General features: G+C 39.4%; 1 protein-coding gene across 1 annotated transcript in view; it reads left to right on the top strand.

Moving 5' to 3' along the window:
• The window catches only part of TTC27 (tetratricopeptide repeat domain 27), a 186848-nt gene that overhangs the window by 29122 nt on the left and 144579 nt on the right, over window positions 1–13147 (top strand). The window lies entirely within an intron of this gene.

The raw sequence follows: 13147 nt of genomic DNA on the forward strand, positions 1-13147 counted from the left end.
AAGAAAAAAAATACAGTAAAGTTATTGAAATAAAAAATAATTATTAAAAATTAAAATATTAAAATGTAATAAAGAAGGAAGAGAGCAACCAAACCAAAAAAAAAAATCAACCAATGATAACAAGTGCTAAAAGCTATACTAAAATAAACCAAAACAGACAGAGAGAACCCTGGACAAATGGTAAAAGCAAAGCTATACAGAAAAAGTCACACACAGAAGTGTACACATACACACTCACAAAAAGAGAAAAAGGAAAAAAATATATATATCGTTGCTCCCAAAGTCCACCTCCTCATTTTGGGATGATTTGTTGTCTATTCAGGTATTCCACAGATGCAGGGTACATCAAGTTGATTGTTGAGATTTAATCCACTGCTCCTGAGGGTGCTGGGATAGATACCTGTTTCTCTTCATTTTTCACACAGCTCCTGGGGTTCAGCTTTAGATTTGGCCCTTCCTCTGCCTGTAGGTCACGTTTAGGCACCCGTTCCCTGCTCAGGCAGGACGGGGTTAAAGGAGCAGCTGATTTGGGGGCTCTGGCTCACTCAGGCCGGGGGGAGGGAGGGTACAGAATGCGGGTTGAGCCTGCAACAGCAGAGGCAGCATGATGTTGCAACAGCCCGAGGCGTGCTGTGCATTCTCCTGGGGAAGTTGTTCCTGGATCATGGGACCCCGGCAGTGGCGGGCTGCACTGGTTCCCGGGAGGGGAGGTGTGGATAGTGACCTGTGCTCGCACCCAGGCTTCTTGGTGGCAGCAGCAGCAGCAGCCTTTGTGTTTCATGCACATCTCTGGGGTCCGCGTTGATAGACGCAGCTCGCGCCTGTCTCTGGAGCTTGTTTAGGCGGCGCCCTGAATCCCCTCTCCTCGCGCACCAGGAAACAGAGAGGCAGGAAAAAGTCTCTTGCCTCTTAGGCAGGTCCAGACTTTTCCCCAGACTCCCTTCTGGCTAGCTTTGGCGCACTAGCACCCTTCAGGCTGTGTTCATGCAGCCAACCCCAGTCCTCGCCCTGGGATCTGACTTCTGAAGCCCGAGACTCAGCTCCTAGCCCCGCCCGCCCTGGCGGGTGAGCAGACAAGCCTCTCGGGCTGGTGAGTGCTGGTCGGCATCGATCCTCTGTGCGGGAATCTCTCAGCTTTGCCCTCTGCACCCCTGTTGCTGCGCTCTCCTCTGTGGCTCCGAAGCTTCCCCACTCCGCCACCCACAGTCTCTGCCCGCAAAGGGGCTTCCTAGTGTGTGGAAACTGTTCCTCCTTCACAGCTCCCTCCCACTGGTGCAGGTCCCATCCCTATCCTTTTGTCTCTGTTTATTCTTTTTTCTTTTACCCTACCCAGAGACGTGGGGAGTTTCTTGCCTTTTGGGAAGTCTGAGGTCTTCTGCCAGCATTCAGTAGGTGTTCTGTAGGAGCTGTTTCACATGTAGATGTATTTCTGATGTATTTGTGTGGAGGAAGGTGATCTCCACGTCTTACCCTTCCTCCATCTTGAAGGTCTCCTTGGTTCTAATCAGTTCATGTTATGCCCTCGGGCTATGTCATTCTTTCAGTGGTTGTGCCCTGCCCCCTTCCCTCCTGCTTCACAAGTAGAAGAAAAGAGGAGGGGATGGCAGCCATTAAAAAAAAAAAAAAAGAAAGAAAGAAACCTTGCTATTTGTGACAACATGGATGAACCTTGAGGGTATCATGCTAAGTGAAGTAAGTCAGAGAAAGACAAAAATTGTGTGATCTTACTTATATGTGGAATCCAAAACACAAAACAAAGAAACACAACAATGAAAACCAACTCATAGATACAGTTGTTGCCAGAGGGGAGAAAGGTGGGAGGGGCAAAATAGGTAAAGGGGATTAAGAGGTACAAACCTCTATTTATAAAATAAATAAGCCTTGGAGACTTAATATACAGCATAAGAAATGGGTCAGTAATATTGTAATAACTTTGTATGGGGACAGATGGTTATTAGACTTATGGTGGTGATCATTTCATAATGTATACAAATGTGAAATCCCTATGTAGTACACTTGAAAATGACAAAATATTGTACATCAACTATATTTCAATTAAAAAAGAAAGAGGAAGGAATGAATGAAAGGATATGATTAGTCTAAACTTGAGAGACCAGAGAAGGCTTTACAAAGTAGCTAATGCTTGAACTGATTCTTGAAGAATGAGTAAGAATTTATTAGGTGAAGTTGGAAATGACATATAATATGTACAAAGAGAGGCACATAGACTTGAAACATCTTTGTGCATTTGGGGATTCCGGTAGTTTGGAATGGTTGGAGCGATGTTAGGAGTTCTGTGTCAGGTTATGAGGTTGAAACAGGTTGACAGGAGCTAGATGGATAGGAAATTGGATTTCTATCTTGTTGGTGACAGCCGTCAAAGGGTTTTTAAATATTTGTTCACTCCTAGGATATTTATTAAACACCAACTATGACAAGTGGTAGACTTAAACAGCAGTGAATAAGATACTGCTGTGACCCTTACAGTGTAGAGGTGGAGTTATAGCCAAATTCTACCCATCTTTTAAGGCCCAGCCCTTCTGACAAGGTTTGTTCAACTATCCCAGCTTTATGAATTTCCCCCCCTTTGGTATTTATGGTCAGTACCACCCAATTTCAAATCAAATTAACTGTGTGTTGAATAATGATTATGTGTCTTCTCTTCCTAGTGCTTCTTCCCCCATCTTCTTTTTTGCAGAGAGTAGGGCTTAAACTGTGCTGTAGGATATAGCACAATTGTAAGCATATATAATATTTCAGTAGATATTGATTAGAATTGTGGGATGGAAGAAAAATCAGAGAGGGCAATGTAGGAAACAAGCTTGGAAAGTATGGAAGTTGGGGAGAAGAGGATTTTTGTTTGTTTTTTTTAAGAAATGAGTTGAAATTGGCTGTCACTTACCTATGGCTGTGTGCCTCCCTGGTTTTCATGACTTACGATGGATACCCTCCATCCACCTATTGAGGATCTTATGAAGTTTCCATTTGGTTGGCATGTTACTGAGGCAACCCAGGCTACATTTGGCTCAGAAAGTGCAATCTGTCTATATTAATCTTAAGTACATCTCTAGAATTCTTTTGTAAAGAACTCATCCTCATCAACCAGGGCTCTGTGAAAACCCTAAAATTTGGTTTATGTAGGAAAGGCCAGATATGTTCTTAATTATTTTTCTTTATTAGTTGCTAATATTTTGGACTTAAAAAATTTTCCTGAAACATAAACCTCTAGAAAAGTTGCAAGTATAGTACAAAGAACTTTTTTTTCCCCTCTGAAACCGTTAAAGAATAAGTTGCTGAATTGATGGCCTATCACTCCTCCATAGTTTAGGGTGTTTTTCTATGAAGGCATTTTCCTATACAACCACAATACAACAATCAATATTAGGAAATTAACATCGATACAATACAAATATTTAATTACTGCCAATCAGGATTTGCCAGTTGTCCCTAAAACGTCCTAAAAAGCAAAATGACCCAGTCCAGAATCAAGTGTTACATTTAGTTGTCATATTCCTTTAGTCTCTTTCAGTCTAGGTCTGTCACAGAAATCATGCTGTGTTACTGTCATTGCATCCTATCAGATGGTGCACGATTTCAGTTGGTTCCATTACTGGTGATACTAACTTTGGTCACTCGACTAAGGTGGTATTTGTCAGTCTTCTTCACTACAGAATTATCCATTTTCTCTTTATATTTTTTAATTTTTGAAACAGCTTTATTGAGATAAAATTGACATGCAGTACACCTGACATACTTAAAATGTATAATTTGTAAAGTTTGGACATATGTTTACACCCATGAAACCATCACCACAATTGAGATAATGAACATATACTTTGCTCCCAAAAGCTTCCTTGTGCTTCTCGGGAGCCCTGTCCTCTCACCCTTCCTGATCTTTCCTTCAGCCTCTTCAGACCACCACTGATCTGCTTTCTATAGCTATATATTAGTTTGCATTTTGTTGAATTTTATAGAAGTTGATTCATACAGTCTGTACTCTTATTTTTTTTTTTTTTGTGGCCTGGCTTCTTTGACTCAGCATAATTATTTTGATTCATCCGGTAGGTCATTCGTTTTAATTTTTTGAGTAGTGTTCCATTGTATGGGAATACCGCAGTTTGTTTATCCTTTAATCTGTTGATGGAAATTTGGATTGCTTCCAGTTTTTGGCTGTTACTCTTTATAATTAATTGCTGTTTTATGGTGATGTACTTAGAGACCATGTAAGTCTCCTATTCCTCACTAAACTTTGAATTTATTCATTTATATATTGATACTGGTATGTGGTCACAGATTCCTAATTTATTCAGTAGATTATAATTGTTACTATAATTGTTTTGATGCTCAAATTGTCCCAGATTTGGCCAGTTGGAGCTTGTTGAAATTGGCTTCTGTGCCCTTTCAACATATCTTTGGGCACTTCTTTATTTTCTGACATAAGAAGATGCTTTAGCCTTATTTGCTCTGGCCCTGGAATCAGTAATTTCTCCAAGGAGCTCTGGTTCCTTTTAAAGCCTTTCAACAGACATAGCTGGAAAGTATGTGTATATGTATATATAAGTACATGTACACATCTGTATCTATTTCTATATTTATCTTTGTATTAAAACCCACAAATTTACATAAGCTCCAATTCCAATCCAATATCACAGGGCTTATTTTAGTCTTCTCTCTTCCAAATTTCTAACTCTTTTCTTTGACAGTGAAAAACCAGGCTCCCATTAACCTCAATATGAGTACTTGTACAGTCTTCCCAGCCATACCTCTACTGTGCAGGCTGCTCCCTTGGCTCTGACCTTGGGTAACACAGAGCTTAATCCTTGACCTGGCTCTGTTGAATGTTGGTTAAGTCCCTGGCCCTGTTGAGCACGCCAGTTGAGACCCCAGCCCCGCAAACATATTGCTCTAGTCTCTGACTGATCCCCAGCCCCAGCAGACTCTCCGGGTGAGCCCTGGACCTTGCAAACATGCTGGCTGAGTCTTTGGTCAAGTCACCAGTCCTGGTTTTAGGAACGCATAAATCATGTCTCAAACTTAGGGCAAGCACCCAGCTGAGGCCCTTGTTGAGACTTTGTTTTTGGCAAACACGCTGGTTGAATCCCCATTCAGACCAGGCCCCAGAAGACATGCCTGTTAAGTCCCTGACCCTGACCAAAGAGCTCCAATTAAAATTTAACCTTACGAAGTGTTTATAATGGTATTTATATCTTTTTCTTAAACTGGAGATCTTGTTTCTAACAATATTAATGTAATTACTTGTTTTACTTTACATATAAAATGTTTCAATGGGGAAAAAGTAGTCTTTTCAACTGGGACAAGTGGGTAACCACATGCAAAAGAATGAAATTGGACCCTTACCTTATACTGTCTACAAAAGTTAAATTTAAGTGGATTAGAGACCTAAATGAAAGGGCTAAAACTATAGGACTCTTAGGAGAAAATATAGGGGTAAATCTTTATGACCTTAGATTTGGCAACAGATTCTTAAATATGACACGAAAAGCATGAGCAACAAAAGAAAAAAAATAGATACGTTGGACTTCATCAAAATTTAAAAAACTTTTGGATTTCAAAGGACACTATCAAGAAAGTGAAAAGACAAGCCATAGAATGGGAGAATATATTTGCAAATCATATATATCATAAGACACTTGTATCTGGAATATGTAAAGAACTCTGACAACCCAATTATAAAAAAAAAAGACCCAATTAAAAATGGGCAAAGGATCTAAGCAGATGTTTATCTAGAGAAGACATAAGTACATGAAAGAATGTTCGATATCGGGCTTCCCTGGTGGCGCAGTGGTTGAGAGTCCGCCTGCCGATCAGGGGACATGGGTTCGTGCCCCGGTCCTGGAAGATCTCACATGCCGTGGAGCGGCTGGACCTGTGAGCCATGGCCGCTGAGCCTGCGTGTCCGGAGCCTGTGCTCCGCAACGGGAGAGGCCACAACAGTGAGAGGCCCGCGTACTGCAAAAAGAAAAAAAAAGAGTTCGATATCATTAGCCATTAGGGCAGAGAGAATCAAGACCATGGTGAGATGTAAGTTCACACTCCCACGACTGGCTATAATAAAAAAAGTGAGATAATAACAAGTATTGTTGAGGACGTGGAAAAATTGGAACACTGCTGGTGGAAATGTAAAATGGTACAGCCATTTTGGAAGGCAGTTTGGCAGTTTCTTAAACAGTTAAGTACAGAATCACCATCTGATCCAGCAGTTCAACTCCTAGGTATATACCCAAGAGAAATGAAAACGTAGGTCCATACAAAACCTTGTATATGAATGTTTATAGCAGCATTATTTGTAATAACTAAAAGATGGAAGTGTCCATCAAGTGATATATGGATAAACAAAATATTGTATATCCATACAATGGATTCCATTGTAGCATTATTTAGCCAAAAACAGAAATGAAGTGCTGATACATACTACAACACAAGTGAACCTTGAAAACATCATACTAAGTTATAGAAGCCAGTTATGAAAGACTACATAGTATATGATTTCATTTACATGAAATGTCCAGAATAGGCAGATTTAGAGTCAGAAAGTAGATTAGTTGTATTTAGGGCTATGGGAGGGGTGGGCGGAGGAGAGTGATAGCTAAAGGGTTCAGGATTTATTTTTGAGGTGATAAAAATGTTTTAGAGTTGACTGTTGTGATGGTTGCAGATTTCTTGGAATATACTAAAAGCCATTGAGTTTCACACTTCAGGTTGTTGGGCTTGTACGTATGTGAATTATCTAAATAAAGCTGTTGAAAAATTTAACCTTGCATGTACAGCATAGTGACTATAGTTAATAATTCTGTATCGAAAGTTGCTGAGAGAGTAGGTCTTAAAAGTTCTTATCACAAGAAAAAAAACTGTAACTGTATGTGGTGATGGATGTTAACTAGACTTACTGTGGTGATCATTTTGCAGTATATACATATATTGAATCATTATGTTTTATACCTGAAATTAATATCATGTTATATGTCAATTTTATTTCAATAAAAAGGTGAAAAAAAGATTTAACCTAGGAATTTCTTAAAATGTCCAAAACCAAAATGAAGTCAATTGTATAACTTTACTAAAAATGTTAAAGACATACTGTTTTCTTGAATAGGATGATCAGTATTGTAAAGATGCTAATTGTGCAATTACAGTAAGTGCAATTACATTTTGAAGAGAGAATATGCAAATTGATTTAGGAAGAAAAAGTATGTAAGAATAGTCAAGAGGATTTTTAAAGAGAAAAATAATGATGCAGACTTTCCCTTAGATATAAAAGTTACTCTAAAACTATAGTAATTTCAGCAGCATGATAGTAGTAAAGAAATAATATGATATAAAAAAATTTAACCTTGCAGTGTATCAATATCTTTGATTTCATATTTATATCCTTCTTCTCTTAAACTGAAAATCTTGTTCCTAACAACATAAACATAAGTACTTACTTGCTTTGTTGTATATATAAAAAGTTTCAAAACAATGCCAGCATTCCTACTAACAATAAGACCACTGAATAAGGCTCAAGATTTCTTTGCAACTCTCTTTGCCCCTAGAATATGTTACCTTAAGGATGTATACTATGCTCTAAGGCAAAACATTTTAAAGACATTTGCAATAATTCTTTCCCTTGTCACCAACTTGTTATATAGTTAGAGTTATATTTTTCCATTTGTTTTCAATTTTTAGGACTTGATGTTTTTATTTTTGATTTTTTGAATATATAAAATAATTACGTGATTCCAGAATCAGAACTCTTCAGAGAAGAGTCAAGGTCAAGTTAAGGTCTCTTCAGAGAAGTTTCTCATCTATCTCTGTTTTCCTTCTACCCTATTCTCTCTTTTTCCCTTTATTAGTTTTATTAATTTTTGGTTTATTCTTCTAGTTTTCTTTTTGCTCTTTGGTATTCTCCCTTCCTTCATGTTACACAAAATATTTTATATATATATATATAAAATATAAAGTATATTTCATGTATATACACACGTATACACACACACATTGCTGTTTGGGACTTTATTTCCTTAATTTTTTTTTTTAAAGCTGAAAACCAAATCCTGTTCTTTTAATCATTTTTTTTTTTTAGATGTTGGGGGTAGGAGGTTATTAATTAATTAATTTATTTTTGCTGTGTTGGGTCTTCGTTTCTATGCGAGGGCTTTCTCTAGCTGTGGCAAGTGGGGGCCACTCTTCATCGCGGTGCGCGGGCCTCTCACTGTCGTGGCCTTTCACTGTCGTGGCCTTTCTTGTTGCGGATCACAAGCTCCAGATGCGCAGGCTCAGTAGTTGTGGCTCACGGGCCTAGTTGCTCCGCGGCATGTGGGATCCTCCCAGACCAGGGCTCGAACCCGTGTCCCCTGCATTAGCAGGCAGATTCTCAACCACTGCGCCACCAGGGAAGCCCCTCCTTAATGTATTTTGAAGATCATTCCTTTTTACAGCTGTCTAATATTCTAGTATGTTGGTGTTTCATAGTTTATTCACCTGTCTTCTTTTGACAGACGTGAGACCTCTGGACTATGTCCAATCTTCTGCTGTGTTTGGATCCTCAAAGGTAGACTTTAAAAATTAGCTGAGGCAAACAGGAGCCCCAGGTTCCCCTAAGTGGCAAAAGCTTCTATTCCTCATGTATTATAATTTGCGCTCTTACTTTTCCCTACCCTTTGTTATTTTCCGGAGGGCTAGTTCTACCTGTCCATTCATGTCCAATTTTGCTGCCAAATGAGGTCAGTTCAGATCTTTTCCCCTAAAACAAATTGCAAAAACACTTTAGGTTTGCAGGGATTTTAAAAAATTTCATCATTTCAGATAAGGGATTTTGGATGTATAATAGGCTAAGATAAGAAGTATCTTATAAATGGGTGACAGGGTAGTCGATAAATGTCTGACTTGGCAAACTTTGATGCCAGAAAGAAGGGCTTATGTGAACCGTAAAGGCTCTGTGGCATGAGCAAGATGGTCTAAGGTCATTGTGGTTGAAGCAGAGAGAGGACAGTGTGGGAGGTGGAAGTCCCGGACTGTATAGGATATGATAGGGGATGTTCAGGAATTTTGTTTTTATCCTAAGAGCAATGGGAATCAGTTAAATGGCTTTAGCTAGGGCATATTTGATCAGTTTTATTGATGGTTATGCTGTATATTTAAGAAATTAAATAATCCTGTACGTGCTTGTCTAGTTAATATCCATGAGATTCAGCTTCTCATGAGAATGTTGTCACTAGGATGATGGGGTTGCTTTTGGGGAAACACCAATTCTCTACCTTTTCATTGCTCTTTACTCTTCTAAGTTTTATGTCTTCATCAGTAGGTTAATTAACATTGGAAAGTATCTCTGCTGAAGCAGATACAAGTACTTACAGCAGCTTTCAACTTTTACTCTAAATCAGAAGCTTTAAAAATAGATAAAATTCTCAATGCTCCTTCACACTTGTTCATAAAGAGACTTGGCCTTCTTCCTTTCCATACTCCAAAGATGTACTGTTTTTGGAAGTCTGAAACTGCAGTGTTGGGTTATGGTCCTTGGCTTTTTCCTGTCTGTCTTTGGGCAATGTTTTCTCATTTTTCTCTACCTAGGGGAGGTATGGAGGTAATAAAAGTTATGTTTTGGGGGACTTCCCTAGTGGTGCAGTGGTTAAGAATCCGCCTGCCAATGCAGGGGACATGGGTTCAAGCCCTGGTCCAGGAAGATCCCACATGCCACGGAGCAACTAAGCCTGTGTACCACAACTACTGAGCCTGCGTTCTAGAGCCCATTAGCCACAACTACTGAGCCCGCATGCCACAACTACTGAAGCCCGTGCACCTAGAGCCCGTGCTCCACAACAAGAGAAGCCACCCCAATGAGAAGCCCGTGCACTGCAATGAAGAGTAGCCCCCACTTGCTGCAACTAGAGAAAGCCCATGCTCAGCAACGAAGACCCAACACAGCCAAAAATAAATAAATAAATAAACTTATTTTTAAAAGTTATGTTTTTGTATACTAAAAGTTATTTAAAGTAATTTAGCAGTTCAGTTTTAGCAAACATATCTTGGTGATAAACTCTGCTTCTTTTTACTTGGAAATATCATTATTTCACTCTCCTTGAATTGTCAGCTAAAGGATTCTAGGTTCATAGTTATTTTCTCTCAGTACCATGAAGATATTAATCTGTTTTCTTCTGGTTCCACTGTTGGCATTGGGAAATCAGGCGTTGGTCCAACTATTCTTCGTTTGTGTGCATTTTTCCTTTTGCTGTTCTTAAGATCTTGTCTTTGTATTTGGCATTCTTTAGTTTGACTGTTACTGGACTAGGTGTGGATTTCTCTTTATCTTGTTAGGGATTTAGTGGGCTTCCTGATTCTGAGATTTAGTTTCTTTCCACATCTCTGGAAATGCTTAGCCATTGTCTCTTCAAATATCATCTCTTCTTCATTATCTGTTTTCTCCTTCTAGATCTTCAGACACATTAGAACTTCTCATCTGCATCCTCAACGTTCTTTAATTCTTTTATTTTCTATCTCTTTGTTGCCCTATGTTGCCTCCTGAATAATTTTATTTAGATCTATCTTCTAGTTCTCTGGTCTGTCCATTTAATTTTTAATTTTAATTAAAATATTTTTTCTAAACTATTTTTGGTTTCTTTTCTGATTTGCGTGGTAGATTTCTATAGTTTCTTTTTCCTTGTTCATATTTTCTAGCCTTTTATTTTTTGAAACCTATTGAATATTTCATGTATGGGTATCTCACAATTTCAGCCTCTGAAGGCTTTGAAGGTGTGTTTCTGCCTTTTGCTGTTTCTGCTAATGTTCTGTTTTTTGGTGGTTGTTGTTGTTTCCTGTGAGCTCTTGTTCCTTGGAAATTTATCTGTGGGAATTCATTGAATCCTGGTTGAAGTTGCATTCCTACAAAAGAGGATTTTTCTTTGTTTGTGCTACTTCTCTGGGGACCTAAATTCTTGGCTTGAGGGGTAGGGTTTTTTTGTTTTTGTTTTTGCGGTACGCGGGCCTCTCACTGTTGTGGTCTCTCCCATTGCGGAGCACAGGCTCCAGACGTGCAGGCTCAGCGGCCATGGCTCATGGGCCCAGCCGCTCCGCGGCATGTGGGATCTTCCTGGGCCGGGGCACGAACCTGTTGTCCTCTGCATCGGCAGGCGGATTCTCAACCACTGCGCCACCAGGGAAGCCCTATTTGTTTTTGTGGGTTTTTTTTTTTTTTTGACTGAATATTATCTACAAATCTGTGTGAAAGCTGGCTTATGGTGATGAATTCTTGGGATAAATGTTTTCCCCTTTGCCCACTGCCATTTTCCTTTTTGACCTCTTCTGTGTGGCAGACCTAGTCCTTTTTAACTTCCTTTGAAGACACAGTTCTTTGGGGCTCAGTTTTAAATGGAGCTCTCTGGCTAGATTGCCTACTCTGGGTAGGTTCAGGTCTGATCTTTTGACTTTGGTGCTTCTTGCAGCCATCAGAGTGGAATCCTCAGGTCCCTAAAGGTTTGGTAGGTAGCTTCCGGGCAGAATATGGCAGACTGTGTGCTTAATTCCTAAGGTTGCAGTTTTCATTTAGTTTTTGTCTTTTGATGTTTCCTTATTTTGTTCTCAGCAGTCATTTTGTTCCCAACACAATCATTAGCACAAAAATATATTAAAAATTTTAAATCCAGTTTCTTAAAGGTATTTTTATTGGGAGAGTAATTGGTCATGCTGGTGGAATTAAAGATTAAACTAATTCTTAAAAAAATTAGTATCCTACTTTTTGAACAGTCTTTGACCCCTGAACACGTAAGAAATGCAGAAAAAGCACAGAAGTACAAGATCAGAACCAATTGTACTAATATGTGTTTGTGTATACACACACACACACACACACACACACGTTTCTACAAGTAGGTAAGTGGGTAGGTAGGAGGGACGATAGATATACACATCTTGCTTTGGGCATTTATGTGACTTATGTGTTATTAGGACAGTTTAAATTTAGTGGTCCTCCCTAGACCTTTGTGAGTGATCACAGCATAACAAGCCTACTTAAGTGCAGAAATGGCCGTTTTGTGATATTTGAGAGAGGATTTTGAAAAACCTTAGGTAACATCCCTTAATACAGTTTGCATCCAGAACCTTTAGAGAAGATTACTGTCATTGACAATTAGGCGAAATTGTGTCATTTGTGAATTGTGCTAAGCTCATAGAAGGTTATATTTCTGAGAGTAGTGGCTAGACACTCAGGAATAATGGGCAGACAAAAGAAGAGAAAGTTTAAAAAGAAAAAGCACTCACTAACAGCATGGAGTATCATCAGATCCACCTTTTCTTGAGTTTGGTTTGCATGGAGGAAATCTGTTGAAGGATTTTCACAGTGAGGAGTTCGTGTTTGTATGCCTGTCTGCCTTTTGAAGTAAGACATGTACATCTTTTTAAAAAAATTAATTAATTAATTTATGGCTGCATTAGGTCTTCGTTGCTGCATGCAGGCTTTCTCTAGTTGTGGTGAGCGGGGGCTACTCTTCGTTGCAGTGCGCGGGCTTCTCATTGCGGTGGCTTCTCTTGTTGCAGAGCATGGGCTCTAGGCACGCGGGCTTCAGTAGTTGGGGCATGCGGGCTCAGTAGTTGTGGCTCACGGACTCTAGAACGCAGGCTCAGTAGTTGTGGCACATGGGCTTCGTTGCTCCACAGCATGTGGGATCTTCCCAGACCAGGGCTTGAACCCGTGTCCCCTACATTGGCAGGTGGATTCTTAACCACTGTGCCACCAAGGAAGTCCTAAGACATGTACATCTTGATTTAGTCTCTTTATTTGAGTTAAGAATCTCTTTAAAGGACTGACAGTATATAGAAAAACTTTCTTTTTCAGACTCATTTTATTTTCAGTTCATGGTAAGACAAAGGATGTCTGTTTCTTAGCTGTAGGTTTCTGTCAGATTACTTGGTGAGAAAGTAGATTAGGTTTTGTAACATCATCTCTACAACTCTGTCCTTCCAATGCCAGCTCCCTCCTCCCATTTTCCCAACAAGTTTGGATTCAAATTCTGGCTTTGTCATTTAACAGGTGAGGTGACTAGTCAGTAAGCGATGTAAGCTCAGTTTTCTAATGAGTTCAATGGGGTTAATGTCAACCCTAAAGACATCATTGTGAGAATTAACACAACATGTAAAATACATAGTGCTGAGCAGA

This window comes from Leucopleurus acutus (assembly GCF_964270905.1).
Source record: "Leucopleurus acutus genome assembly, chromosome: 12".
Taxonomy (NCBI): domain Eukaryota; kingdom Metazoa; phylum Chordata; class Mammalia; order Artiodactyla; family Delphinidae; genus Leucopleurus; species Leucopleurus acutus.